Here is a 13749-nt window from a genome sequence, read left to right as displayed (position 1 = left end):
AAGTATTTGTGAATTTCTCTATTAATCTCACACATACATGGAATGTTGAAAACAAATTTAATCAGACAATAAATGCACTGTTAAGCTGGAGTCGATATTCCCAATAACTTAAACAGGTGCCTAGAAGATTGGTTCAAATGGCTCTGAGCACTATGGGACTCAACTGCTGAGGTCATTAGTCCCCTAGAACTTAGAACTAGTTAAACCTAACTAACCTAAGGACATCACAAACATCCATGCCCGAGGCAGGATTCGAACCTGCGACCGTAGTGGTCTCACGGTCCTAGAAGATTCATGTAGCATGTAATCCTCGAATATATTTGTAATTACTTTTCTGTCTGTAATGAATACGTTTTTCCCAAGTGAAGAATTACTCCAAAGTAATGTATTATCCTGTATGAAATCAGTCTAAGAAAATGTGATAAACTGAATGATTTCTTTGTCCCAGAATTGGCAATTACTTCTATGATAAAATTGCTGATCTACCATTTTAGCAAATATGCTACTTGAAGTTCTCATTAGTATGCTACGATTACTATTTCTGGTTGATGCACAACATTTGTCACGAAGATGGCGAAAGTTGTAAAGCGCAAAACTAGATGATCTGTGTTTTTTATTTATTTATTCAAAATTTACAATATACCCAGTTAATACCGTTAACAAAATGCCATTTACAATTATTCATCTTGATGTGTATTTGCTCAGTTCGACAAAAATAACAGTCTTCTTCTTGTTTCTTTTCGCTATTGTTTATCCTGACTAACACGTGGTTCAGGATTTGGCAGGATTTGACAGATTTATTTTATTGTGTAACTTTATGGTCGGATGCCCTCTCTGACACGACAGTTACGAAGGTAACCTATGAGGAATGGGCCATGTGCCCCACATACCTGTAAACTGTGCAAACATTGTTCCGTGTTCAAATGTAAAGAACGACAGCAGGCAGTAGTAGAATCTGCAATGCATTAGAGATGTACATTTCGACTTCAACACCATCATCATCGTCATCAACATCGCCGTCGTCGTCTGCGGCGGCGCTAAAATACAAAAACAGAACGGGTACAAAATATGCATATAATGCAATCATACGAATCCATATAAGTGGGAATATAGCAATAACATACTATTACTAGAAGAGTCATATAAGCATAATAACCATGCCAGAACATAAACATGTAAAAGATGACGTTAGCATTTACATGCCAGAAACAAAACTGAAGCTGTTGCTTACAACAGAGCAGACAGTGAGAATATGAAATTACAGTGAAATCCAGACCATTGGCTGCTTACAGGCGTTGATAAATATCAACTGAGGGAGTTGAAAATGTGTGACTCAACGGGGACTCGAACCAGGGATCTCCTGCTTGCATGGAAGATGCTCTATCCGACTGAGCAATTTTCTTTTTTTTTTTTTCTTTTAATGATGTATTACCCTCTTTTTTCATGTATCCCCATATATGCCTAAAACTGTAGAACAAAACTGAAGTAGTAATTAAGGTAAGATACACACATCAAAACAAGTTTTGCATCACCTCGGTTCCGAGAGTTCTGGAACCGGTACAGAAAATTGGAATAGAAATCAACATAAACATCATTTCCGCCCTTTTTATTGCTCATGAAAACCACACATTTCGTGTTGTACCACCATAAAGCGAGACCTTTAGAGGCGGTGGCTCAGATTGCTATACACACCGGTACGTCTCATATCCAGTAGCACGTCCTCTTGCATTGATGCATGCCTGTATTCGTCGGGACATACTGTCCACAAGTTCATCAAGGCACTGTTGGTTCAGATTGTTGCATTTCTCAACGGCGATTCGGGGTAGATCCCTCAGAGTGGTTTGTGGGTCACGTCGTCCATAAACAGCCGTTTTCAATCTATCCCAGGTATGTTCGATAGAGTTCATGTCTGGAGAACATGCTGGTCACTCTAGTCGAGCGATGTCGTTATCCTGAAGCAAGTCAATCACAGCACGATGGGGGCGCGAATTGTCGTTCATGAAGACGAAATTGACCGAATATACACCGAAATGTGGGGAACTTCAGGAAGTACTCGCGTATCTTCTGGTTCGCGCAGAACAATTTGTATGTGGGGACGAGTATGCGGCATTAAGATGAATCTGCGAAAACGTCGACACGGATGCGAAGGGAATCGGGGATGCAGTCGATTTTTTCTCCGTCGAGGCAGCATTATACTATTGTATCTATTGAGGTAGCAGTGATACACGTGAGTTGCCTAATGTATTTGACGATTTTCAGGAAGACCGAGAACCATCCGCCTCTAAACTTACATGCATCTATGTTAAACGATAACGAAGAGTGAATGGAGTGATCGGTTGAGATGGAGCTGTAACGAAGTACGATTTAATGGTAGACTGATGATGCATTCTAGAGTTGTGAAGTTGCTAGAGGTCATTTTTTCCACTGTTCTGTCAGGATGCATCACTCGCGTGACATAGCATGCGTTCGACTTGTATACAGCCAGGTCTTCTGTATGTGATTTATAGCACTGTCTACTGGCGATCGTTAACGGTAAACCTGTCGGTCATCGGAGGACTTCCATCTCATGTGTCATGAAATGTGGCACATTCCTCTAAACGAACTATGATTTATATGATGTACTCCATCCCCCTCTCGCATCTTGAGTGTAAAATCAAGACTTCAGCTTCATAACTAAGTTAGCGATAGGAGCTTGTGAGGCGCTGCAATCCTCGTGTATACATTTGCCTGACAGATGTGCTGCTTACAGAGTTAGTGACGGAATGACTTGTAATTTTCACATGTCAGAGGTTGCTGCTATGCGTTTATCAGTTTCCTTGTAAGAGGTATTCGCCGTTACCAACGATCATTTTATATAGGGCTGATGCAGGCATAGTATAATTTCCGAACTATGATTGGATGTGAACAGTGGGCGCTATGCATCTCCGGAAAGCTATATTGTACTCGTATTATACAGAGGCAATGTTTTAAGGAAAGAGTTTTTTTGTTTTACGGTTCGATAACATAATTTATCGTAGAGAAACTGGGATGAAGGATGTATGTTATCCGCTTGAAATATATTTCTTGCATTGGAATATTAACAGCGCTACATTCCATACGACTAATAGGTCGGAAACGCAAGCGATCTAGCATTATAGCCCGTTTTAACTGCGGAATGTTGAAGCCTTAGGAGTGCGTGTGTTTATGTTCTCTCTTACCAATACCTTCCAGGTATCGATCTTAGACTCTAGAACAATACTTTAGAGTTGATGGCGTGGTTGATTTACGTAAAAATGCATCGAATTCCATCCGTCTGGAGCTCCATCGCTTGTCCTTCTTAACCGTCTATTTTTACATCACGACACTTTGAAATCTGTTACTATACATCGATAAGGAGTCCTAAGCTCGTCGACATGGGCGCACCTCGAGAAATCTTGTGCACTTGGATGGGTGAGGGCTTGGAAAGCTCCATTCATTCACGAGACGTGGAGTGTAGCAGTCTACTTCTGATCGGTTGCAGATCAATTCGGTAACAGTGCTGCAGGGCGGGTTAGAGATAGAGATAGAGAGAGATCGTAAATTAAGCACTGTGCTCGAGGTGTCAGAAATATGTAGAGCGCTGTCTGGTATACTTTGATGATTTACGTATTCGTGAATTAACACTGAATGGACGTACTGTGCACTCATCTATCTACATTTGCAATGATACTCGCAAAGTGGAGAAGGGGCGGTTTAACTATGATACTGAAATTGGGGAAACATGCTGTCACTTCATTGGCCGGTGCTGAAATTACTGTAAAATTGCTAAAATTGTTCACGCTATCAACTGTGATGCTTATTATTACAGTACATCGGCTGTGTCTTTTCCATCCCATCCGTGCGTTGGTGAGCTGTTGGTTACCACATAATGATTGACTGACAACGCTTGTTTGAGTTCAGGAATGAGTTTTGTGGGTGGGTGACACCTTCTGGGGGTTGCTAGCACCGAAATAGAGATCGCATACATTAGTGCAATATGAGGAATCAGTCGAGAGGGAATGCAGAGCCATCATCTACTCCGTCATTGTGACAGATGATCCGTCACTGTGACAGATGAGTTTATATGTAGAGGTCGTGAATCACTTTCAGACATCAGTTTTGAAACTCCCCACAACGCAGCCAAACTCTTCTAGTTTCCTTTTATTGTAACTGTCTTTTATTTAAAATCATCCACCGTGTGTTGCGTGTTATGGTAGCCGCAGTAACAAAATGATTTACATCGTGCGATGTCTAGTTTTCTGCTAGAGGCCGTGGATCAGAGCATCTTAATGTCAGTTTAGGACCTAATGCAGACCTCGAAGTCGTGGCAGAAAAAGAAAATGTATAGCAGTGTACAAATCATGTTAGAAAACAATGTTTCAGACAGTGACACAGGGTCACAGGGAGCGACTCTTGCGACTTATAGTATAGTTTGTGGGATACAGTCATCATCCTACAGTATGAGTGGTGAAACCTTAAACTGCCCTCTGCAATTGATCAAAAGCTGTATATTTAATAGAATCGTCCCACATTGGCAGCAGCAGCAATTTGAAAGGTAAATTCGATGACGGACATGGTGTCCCATTAGGAATGCTATTCTGGGGAGCATCGCAACAACTCTCTCTCTGTGCTGGATCCACATCGCAGCTGTGCGTCATCGCACCTGCAATGGCAGCTAGGTGAGTTCTATATTGGATGAAGTTAGTGGAGCTTTTATAGTTCGTAATTTTTCTCTGTTGTATGGTACAGAATAACGATGATATCATGCTGGACTGATAAATGTGAATGGACGCGGATCTGCTTCAGACTGTAGTGTCTGTATCTAGTTTGGAGACATACCACATTGCGCACATGGTCAAAACACTGTCCTGTTGCACTAACTCAGATCGTTCTGTTTCTACATGGGTTGCTGAAGGTGGTGGATATGTCTTTCTCCGACTTCTGCTCAGTTCTGACTTCAACTGGAGTGATCACATACGCAAAGCTGTAGAAATGAGAGCAATTGCAATATGTGTAGGGGCTGACAAAAATAAGGTTGGAATTTTACTGTAGCAGACAGGTTCCAGAAAGGTGGCTCGTTTCGAGATACGAGAGTGCCAGAAATATGTTTGAGTAGTGGTTGTAATCATTAAAGGAATTGTCAATAGGATCCAACGCAGGTATGTGCTTGAATGGAAAGACCTGATTCCAAATCGTAGACATCATTTCTAGCTGGTAGCATAACACTAGAGATCTGAAAAGCTAGTGTACATTTTCTTACTACCTGAATCAGCACACTATCTAGTACTGTTTGTGATCCTTCTCAATCAACCATCGCCTATAGCCCAGTGGATATATCACCAAACCTCTGACATGGGATCGAGACAGAATGCGCTACAAATACTGTAGAAATATCTGACTGCGGTGGTATAAGGGATTCACAAATACCGGTTTATTACCACGTTCCTCATCCGAATCACTTTCTAAATTGGGAAATATTATTACGAGGTTGCACCGTCGGCGACATGAAAGCTCACTGTTGGTCTGATACTATATACTCATGCGATCGTCATCACGGTATTTGTCTGGACAAGAAACCATCTCTTACAGAGGTAGCGTCATACCTCGAATTGTAAAGCGGGTATAGCTTTTAACATGGATATTTGCATGCACCTGTTGAACCAAGACAGCTTGTGACAGTAACATACAGTAGTTGTTGGGATTCGGTTTTTTTAACATTTGGTGGTTCGTAAGACGGTTAAACCTCTCATTCTAAGACACAGTGGTAGCACTTGCAAGAAAAACTTATGAGACATATCCACCCATAGTTGATTTTCTCTCAGTATTATTTCATATCGCCAGTGATCAGTTATTGATGAAGTATTATACTTAGTATGTTCGCATTTGAGCATCAGGCTTATAAAGTATGTGTTTGTGTTCTGACATGTGCAAAGGAAATGACTATGTCCAGTTGTAAGGAAGGTATGGATTTGACGTGGAGTACTGTGATAGCATGGGAAGAGTATGTCAAGTCATAAGAATGGGTACTGATATTTCTATTTCCAGAGCCACAGCCATACTTCGCTCATTGTCGAGTGTCATTCAACTGAGACCACAATGGGAACATTTAGTTGTAGGTACGGGGATGAAATATGTATGTGAACGATTTCGTACAATCATTCTGTCTATGCATACTTGGCCTGTAGCGCTGCGACCTATGCGGGAATGACGCACGTTTCCCATTAACGGCAGCAGTCGTCCAAATGCAAAGACCTGTTGGAATGCAGGAATGTAGCTGCGTTAACTTGCCATCCCCTAGAGGGCAGAATAGTGAACTAATACTCAATACGCGTTGGGCAGCTTTCGTGATCGCGTGGGAATTTGAGAAGATTGAATATGGAGGTGTATTTGCGCTGGACCGTTATTCCCTCCCTCGTAAATTGTTTAGTTGACTGCTTCTGCACATTTCGCGCCTTTATTTAGTTGAGGGAACATCGATTGTGGTGTGTGCACCTAGCAGATGAAAGAGACTTTTGCTTGTTTTCTAGACATGAGAAACACCTTAGTTGACTTTGTAAATTATAGGGATGAATTGGAACCTGTTACATCACCGGCATCGGTATTCATGAGTGGAAATATCATTTTCCTCTATTTGTTTCGAGTTCTCACATAAAGGTCTTTGTAGATGGGATAAGCGCTAATGTTTTGGGTTTGTAGAGAAATGATTTCCAGTCTATGTCTTCGGAATTGTGTTGCGTGAGCAATCGGTAGGCTACTGCTGTGTGCAAACCATGCAAAAATGCATGTGTTCCTGTAATCCCAGACTCTGGAGATATGTGTAGAAAAAAGCAAGCAGGTCCGGACCAGAAACAATAATGCGTTTGTGCTGAGGGGAACGAGCCCGCATTAGTAGAACAGTTCTGAGAGGGACTTCGATCCACTGAGGGTGTTCTGGTCACCCGGCGGGAGTAGATGACCGCCGACCTCGCAGGGGGATATCTAGTGCTGCGAGGAGTACATATGGTGCTGTCTGTCTTCATGTTATATGTACGAATGATGTAAAAGAGGCGATTTTGTATGTTTAGTACATTGACACAGTACACAGTGATATATTGCTGGGTTGGAGTTCGATTTTACGCTCTAATATTCAAGCTCCTATTCTCAGTGGAAGAGCAGTGTAATAGAGTAATATTCTTTCCATATTGCTGATATGTAGGGGTACTTTGCAGGGTTTAATTGTCGATGCAATATGCCTACCCATGTAAAATATTTTTTTCCTGCTGAAATTCTCATCTACAGAAAGAAAGAAAAAGCGGATGGTGCTTCCACACCAGTCGCCTCAGTAATTTGGAGGGTAAATTCGATAAGAGCCAATCATAATGCTCGATTCATTCACAAGACATTCTTTTGTGGTGGGATATAGGAGTCTCTACATAGCGGAGGGAACGTTTGTGTGTCTTGAAAGCTGTAAGGGGAACATGTGATGGATGGGGTAGCATGTTAGGACCGCTAGGAAGACTGCATTCGAAGTTATTCTGCGCTATTTTCGTAAACAGGTTCTGTTAGGGCAAGAATTTCCGTGCATACAAGCTGAGACATCAAGAAAGCGAGTGTTAACTATTTCTGGGACACTATACAATTTCCTAGAGGTCGACTTGGTTCTGAATTCACATGGCCATGTGACATCACTATAAGATTGAGGACCTTGTTAGATGCACTTCAGATGGTTTGTAGCTCGCGCGCGCACTTTGTGGCGTTGCGTCAGTCATGCTGAACAGTTAAACATGGTTGGACGCATCACGCATGTCGTGCTAGGAACAGTGCACCCTGTGCTACTCTGTCATCAATGGTAAAGACCACGTCACTTTGCAGGGGCTGCTGCTAGCCTCCCGTGCAGTCCAGTAGACAGGGGGTAGCAAACGGTAATTGTGAACGTTGATTGTGTGTCTGTTGCATTATTTTGTGAGCAGGTCTGTAGGCTGTGCTATGCACTATTTGGACAGTTTATGAGTTGATTTCGTGTCTGCACATCTGCATTATTTAGTAGTAGTTTGCATGCCTGCACTGAAATTATTTGGGTAATTTAGGAGTTGTTTGTGTGTGTTACTTAGGAGTAGTTTACAGGTCTGTGGGCTGTATGGCATGACCCCAAGCACGTCAGAGTGTGTGTTTTGCATCAGTGTGATAAATATACTCCATCCATAAGTAACTCGTTCCAAAAAAAAGTACACTCCTTCCTTACTCTCTCCAGCAGCCCAGCGCAGGCTAAGTCATTTTTGCATCATTTTGGATTACGTCACAGGAGAGATGACAGCAGCCTCTGGTGGTGGTACTGTGTACTAGATCAGATGAAGTCTTGACCCCTTGGCGATCACACTAGATGGTGGTAGTGCCTGTAATTGTTTAAATAAAATAGTGCATGCAAAATAAAGATTTATGTCAAGCACAGATCAAGTTCTCTCCTCACCTATCCCTAGGAAGAGGTGGTGGTTGGGTGACTTACTTAGTGTAGGTAACCCCAGTGCCCTTTCTTTCCCGTCATTTCCTTAGGGTAGTAGAGTTGGCCCAATTAATCTATTTTCCCGCCAAAATTCAAACTTGGCGCCAGTTCATAGGAGGAGGTGGTGGTCGGGTAACTTAGGTTAGAGAAGGTGGCCCAACTGCCCTTTCTTTCCAGCCATTTTCTTAGGTTAGTATAGATAACCATGGTGTGATGCATTATCCTTTTGGAATTTGAACTTCCTGCCATTTTTCTGGGGGAGGGGATGGGAGGGGAGGAGAAGTTAGGTTAGTGGAGGTAGCCCAATTGACCTATCTTTCCGCCAAAATTCAAACTTCCTGCCAAAATCTGCAATTTTGGATGATGTCACGGCCGCCATCTTGGATGACGTCATCTTCGCCGTCTTAGATAATGGTACTTTGGGCCAGAACCGCCCTTGCCCCAATATTTGTGGAGATGAACCTTCTGAAGTCTCCATTTCTTCCTGAACTGTCCAAGCAACAACAGCACTTCTGTCTGGTCGCGCGCTATGGGGCCAACAGTCTAAACAAACTCTGGCTTCGAACTTTGTGATCGTTTTCTTCACAGTGACACTTGTCACAGGATCTTTACCAATCCAATACCCTTCTTCTGATGATAGAATCGTAAAGCTGCAGTAGCAGATTCTCCATTCTGATACTAAAGCTTCACAAACAGTGCCTTTTCTGGCAAAGCCAACATGCTGCAATTGCTGGCGCATCCGGCTCCTTCTCTTTTTTTTTTTCTTTATTGTGATTTCATCCCCCTGCCCCATATGGGCCGGGGAGGGCTGGCAACGGCACACCGCTCTTGAGCTGAATGGCATTACAATGAAATAAGAAGATGAAACTACACATAAAAAAGATGGAATAAAGGGATACATAAAAACATAGTAAGTGGAGACAATGGGAGTTAAAATGTATACTGACATGGGGATGTTCATTGGGGGATGGCTCCTACTCTCACTACAGCTCATTTTATGCACAATTTTCATGAGTGTCATTAGCATGTTGCTGTCCAGCGTCATCTATTGGCCAGTTTTTGCACTCGTTTTTGGTTTCAATAAGACCCCATGTTATTTCATTCACGTGTGTTGATTTTTACCTCTCTACCTACATTATACCATGAATTAGTGCCATTTCAAGTGTTAACAGACTTTTGGGTCACCATTTATATCAAACCATTTTCTCATAATGTAAGAAATCCACAAACCTGCAGTTAATTTTTTTTTAAGAATTAAGTTTACATGTCACATACGAGAAATTTTCAAAAAGAACGACTAGAAACTTTAAAAAATTTAATTTTTTTAAGAACTAGTCGTGACAAGATAATGCACAAACCAATGGCAATAACAGCTATGGATTTTTTTCATATTCGATAGTGGTGCACCTCACTGATCACATAATATTAAGTCATGTACTAAGATGTTAAATTGGAATTGCCGCATGGGGTAGCCATGCAGTCTAAGGTGCCTTGCCACAGTACATGTGGCTACCCCTGTCCGAGGTTCGAGTCCTTCCTCGGGCATGGGTGTGTGTGAGTTGTCCTTAGAGTATGTTAGTTTAAGTTAGATTAAGTTGTGTGTAAGCCTAGGGACCAATGACCTCAGAAGATTGGTCCAATAGGAACTTACCACAAATTTCCAAATTTCCAAATTGGAACCATTAAGTGAAACATAAAAAAGGGATTACATTATTTATCATGCCAAATCACGTTAAAACCAGTGATGAATACAAGGGAACTATTATTTGGAAGACATAACCAAAACTGAGATAAATGTAAATGACCCACTCATATAGTAAATTGACTGTCTGTAATATAAGAGAAGGTCAATACTGTTGTTGGACCTCTGATATACAACTGCCAGTATAAAATTGAATCCTCCAAATTCCTCCCCCAGCCCTACCATTACCAAAAGTGCTTCTCACCTGGTTCTAAAAATTTTCCCACCTGTCCTCACTGTAAAGACGCCCATTTCCTCAAACACTGCCAAAACTTCACCTCCCCTTCCATCTGCAATACCCATAATGATGTGCACCCTATCTACTCCTCCAGGTGCAAGGCTATACCCTCACCCATCAGTTCATAATTAACTGTGCCCATCTGCCCATCCCAATAACTCACTCCACTCAACTCACACTCCCAAAGACATCAACATATTCCTCACCATAGTCCTCCAAAAATCCAGCCCTTCCAATGCCTGCATACCCTACAACTAATTGCCGGCCGAGGTGGCCATGCGGTTCTAGGTGCTCCAGTCCCGAGCCGTGCTGCTGCTACGGTCGCAGGTTAAATCCTGCCTCGTGCATGGATGTGTGTGATGTCCTTAGGTTAGGTAGGTTTAAGTAGTTCTAAGTTCTAGGGGACTGATGACCACAGCAGTTGAGTCCCATAGTGCTCAGAGCCATTTGAACCATTTGAACCTACAACTAATTTCCCTTGCTGCCTGCTCCTCCTTCCATCTCAGTACTCAAGCTACCTACTCCTGAAACCAGGTGCACTTCATCTTCACCCACCTCGACACCCCTCGTTTACACCTTTCCACCCCCTCACCCACAAAGCCCACTCCTCAGACTATCATCATCACACGACAGCAATACAGCATCCTATACCTTAACATCCACTCCCTACCCACGAACAAGCCCCTTTTAATGCATACCCTGTCCCAATACAAAGTCGATACCTTCATCCATAATTAAATGTTCCTCCAACCCAATCACACAATCCAAACCCCTCCCTATATCCTCCATCACCAGACAATCTCCTTCCCCTGGCCAGAGATGGAGCTGCAATTAGCCACCAAAAATCATCACCATTCAGCCACAGCTCTTATTCAATAGCACCACCAAACCCTTTATTCAAAACCCTAACTGCCACCTGGGTTACTATCTATATCCAACCTAATCATTCGCTCATAAGTGGGGCTAGGCAATTTCTGGTGCAGATAATTTATTCAAAATGGCGGATCTGTTTCCTCCCTTCCCCATTCCCTGTGATGTCACTCCTTCATCTGCCCCTGGGAATGGGAGGAAACTTTGTAGGAAAATAGGGAAACTGGGCTACCTCCACTAACCTAACTCCCCCACCTTGCCCCCCCACTCCCATGACATCACACACCCCTAACCCTCCTATGACATCACCTACATAAGTCGTGGGAAATGGTCAGACTCTGTCCAGCTGCTGGACAGGAGAGTTAGGTTAGCGTAATTCGGTTATTTTTGGTGGGAAACGGTAATTCTGAGCTGGAGAGAAAAGAGGGGTATTTAATTTATTTACTTATTTATAGCTCAGTCGGGACACATCCTGTAACCTAAGTTGGAGATGTGTGTGTTTGCCTCGATGTGCAGGGACCAACTGAGCTAGTTCACACTACATCCACCAGATGGCGCTGTTGGCCTCCCCCACACCTCCCTTCACCCTTATGACTCACCTACCCCCACCACCACCACCTCTCCTGCAAATGGCGGGGAACTGTCAGTCTCTGTTCAGCTGCTGGAGTGGAAGGTTAGGTTAGTGTACTTTATTTATTATTATTTTTGGCTGGAAACTGAGTGCTGGACTGAAGGTGAACCCACCAGCGAGAGGACTGGGTCAGGTTTATGGAAGCCATCTACGACACACACATAGACACAGGTATACAGAAAATAGAGTAACTGCACCGCAACTGCGGATACGTGGTACAAAGTTACTGGATGCATTTGACTACAGTGCTATATTATACTGTCTGACTAATGTGCTGTTCTATCTTGTACATAAGAATAATACTCACGAAGAACTGTCTCCCTCCTTCCAACGAATATTTAGCACACAAAATAGTGGAACTCGGATGATCATGTGCCGTCATCATGGATCTTTAAGATAGGCGCAGCGGGGCGCCTTGGTTTGTTATTATTACTGGCGAATCTAGACAATCTTGTTACGAATATTGGTAATATAAATTGTATCGAAGATGTTATGCTCTTAGAAGGAGGAATTTAGATGTGCTTACACCCACAACAGAACTGTTTTGCAAAGAGTATTTCGCTATTTTCAGGGCTGTAGCACTGTCCAAAATAACATACAAGTGGTTGAAATCGAAACTTCACGATTGGTAATATGCACACTGGGTCTCTACATGTGTGTGTAGAGCTGTCAGCGGTAGACGGTTACAGTTCTAACCCATAACTTGTTAACTCTTCATCTATAAATGACGCTGCCGAGGAGACGCACTCTGTAGGTGGGGAGAAGGGAAAATCTTATGGCCCAGGATGCTACCTGCGGTTGACGCACTGGCAACTAACGAATAACTTACTACTGGGGTAATACAAAAAAAATACCCGAAATCGACAGTCTGTAGATGTCCTGGCAGGGTTGCGGGTACGTACCAGAGTTGGGAGGTATAAACAGAAATAACGAGGCACATCTGGTAAGCAATAAGAGCATATACCTATGGAAAAAATATCTGAGCAGCAATAGAAATAAACTCTGTACACTCCCTGTTGCAGATCCCTTCATGATGGAGTGGAAGTCAAATGACCATGTAGAAGTGTTTCCAGACTTTGAGTTTCCATCAAGTCTGCAGACAAGCTCTCTGACGGGTTGGAGCAGTTCGCAGCATTGTTTCCAGACATCACGTTTCCAATATATTCATCATCTGCACCACTTGTTGAGCCTCATCTAGGTTATTATACTTTTCAAGGTCAGCCTATCCAAAATGCATGCATGTAGATCATCAGGAAGAGAGGAATTCTTAAGATTTTTTTAGTAGGCTGGTGTATAAAACATACAAATATTCTCGTATAAAATCAAACAAAAATATGAAAAATGACATATAATCCTAAAAGTCGAGGAAAACCTGGAGTAATTACGACAAATTGATGGTAAATACGTAAAATTGAGGGAAATACGACGAAATATGTAAAATCGTGAAAAAGACTTGCTAATTTACGTAAATTGATTGAGAATACATAAAATTAGAGGAAAAGTACTATGAAATGCAAGGAATTGAGGTGGATTGGGGGTACGCAGACACTCAAGACCGATAGAAGCTTAAAACTTATGCTCAGCTGCATTCAGTTTTAACCCCCCCCCCCTTGTAAACTACGTGGGTTTTCGTAACACATACTTCAACAGAGGCGATTGAAGTATTACGCAGAGGCGCTATATTAAAGCAGGCGAAACATATGTATCCCAGTCCATAATTGTGTTCTCACACATACAGTCGAATATAGATATTAACCTATTACAGTTGATTCTCACAAGTAATGTTATTCCTT

Source organism: Schistocerca americana, chromosome X (genome assembly GCF_021461395.2).
Source record: "Schistocerca americana isolate TAMUIC-IGC-003095 chromosome X, iqSchAmer2.1, whole genome shotgun sequence".
Classification (NCBI taxonomy): Eukaryota; Metazoa; Arthropoda; class Insecta; order Orthoptera; family Acrididae; genus Schistocerca; species Schistocerca americana.
This window is presented reverse-complemented; position numbering follows the sequence as displayed.